Below are 1905 nucleotides of genomic sequence, written 5' to 3'. Positions count from 1 at the left end.
TACTAATTAACATAATATTAGTTACGTCTTGTTTTCTCACCTTGACTACCTGTAGAAATTAGCGTTCCAAAGTCTACCAGTATTATGAGCAGAGCAAAACAAATCTAGGAGAGATATCACTGCAGACAATTTGTTGTTTCAGTGGCTTCCTAATTAATTTCCATTTGCCTCCCATTCTCACGGCCAAAACTAACTGCATAATGTTGCAAGATGAAAACATCAAAAGCATCGGTTGTTTCAGTAGCACCAATTCCTTCTAATTTGTTACGATAATCTATAGAAACGGGCAAAAAAAGTAATCAATTACCACTTTTAAAGCAAGTATGTTATGCTGAAATGTTGTTTAAAAGTTGTCTATTGAGGCAAGTTACAAATGTCTAAGAAATTGAAGTTTCTGGGAGCTCACTTACTATTTTTAATTGATACTGTTACTTACCAGTTCATTGTCATAAATCCTTTCTTCAGCAACAGCACACTGTCTCCGTTCCCAATAGAAAAATGTGTTTTCATGCTTTTTTTAGGACCATAGGCAAAGCTACTTTCTGGAGCGATTGACGACCGAGACAACCACTGCCCCATAATTTAACAGAATCTGGAGTTCATCCAACCTTCCTGTAAAACGAAACGGTATTTAAGCATCCTTAGTAAATAACATGCATAATACATGGTTAAACTAATGTAAATATCATAGTAGCACGATAATGTTAATTTATACTGTGGAGAATAGATAATTGTCATAACAGCTTAATAAAGAGCGATTAATATTGATTATGTTATGTAGTTTTTTTTCAGGCTGGAGATCAAATAACTACAAAACTATATGTTTTTAGTAACGTTTTAGATTATTTAACCATCTTCAGACTGAAAAAATTTTGTTTTTTACTTATAGTTCTACTAGTTAGGTGTTATACATTTGTTTGTAAAATATAAATATAATTACGACTTTCTAAAACACATTGTTTAAAAACTGTCTATTGAAGCAAGTTAGAAATGTCTAAGAGATAGAGGTTTCTGGGATCTCATTTATTATTTCTAATTGATAGTTACTTACCAGTTCACTGTCATGAATCTTTTCTACAGTAACAGCACACTGTCTTTTTATTCCCAAGAAAAAAAGGCACTTCCATGCTCCTTAATTTAATGGCATCTGGTGTTTTCTAATGTTCCTATAAAATGAAATCAATGAAAAAGAAGTATTCAGATACAGTTAGTTTAGCTTCCTTAGTTAAAGTAATGTTCAACCGTTATTTCTGTTAATATCAAATAAACACACTACATACACTACATATAATAGAATAATTTTAAGATATGAAGATACTTATATGGTAGCACTTTTGTAAGAAACTTTTTTTGATATCTTCAACTATAAAGCAGTTATTGAAGAAACCCGCTTGCTTGGGAAACCCTGTGTAATATAGTATGTATGCTCACCTTAATTAACTACAAGTCTCCCAGATGATAACAGATAAAGCATCATAGGAGACGACTTGCTTTTTCACTATTATTAAAATAAACTTCAATCTTCTCACTCATTTATCGTAGATAGAATCTGTAGAAATAGAGAAATAATAAATTAACTATTGTATAAAGTAAATATATAATGAAATAAAATAGAAATACTTACAAAAAGCAAGTAAAATTGTAAAATTCTTACTTTTAAAATGGCGATGAGGCGTGTCTTCTTTCATAGATGCATAAAATTCATAGAAACATCTATTACGTGGAAATTTTAATTTATTCTGCAGATAATTGCGAAAAATAATAATATACAGTATTAGTCAATCAATCTAACCTTTCGAGATATTACACGTAGAAAAAAATTAACTTGGCAAGTTGAATTTAAAAGACGCGAACAAAACATCCTACCCTTAAGAACGACTATGCACTTATAATGCACCAAACGTG

The 1905-nt window shown here is 30.7% G+C and overlaps 1 long non-coding RNA gene across 2 annotated transcripts; it reads right to left on the bottom strand.

Annotated features, from left to right (window-relative positions):
• Positions 1 to 23: 23 nt before the first annotated feature.
• LOC112905282 lies at positions 24 to 1876 on the bottom strand. Of its 2 annotated transcripts, none has more exons than XR_003231678.1 (5): positions 1625 to 1876; positions 1432 to 1549; positions 1052 to 1166; positions 437 to 612; positions 24 to 274 (listed from the first exon to the last, which is right to left on the bottom strand). It is a non-coding gene; the product is annotated as an uncharacterized LOC112905282 (long non-coding RNA). The 2 variants fall into 2 exon arrangements; XR_003231677.1 differs by having other exon boundaries at positions 1655 to 1876.
• Between the last annotated feature and the right edge of the window lie 29 nt (positions 1877 to 1905).

The sequence above is a fragment of the Agrilus planipennis genome, unplaced genomic scaffold (assembly GCF_000699045.2).
Source record: "Agrilus planipennis isolate EAB-ADULT unplaced genomic scaffold, Apla_2.0 scaffold417, whole genome shotgun sequence".
NCBI lineage: Eukaryota > Metazoa > Arthropoda > Insecta > Coleoptera > Buprestidae > Agrilus > Agrilus planipennis.
Note: the sequence above shows the minus strand (reverse complement) of the source record. Positions and strands in the feature narration are given on the sequence as shown.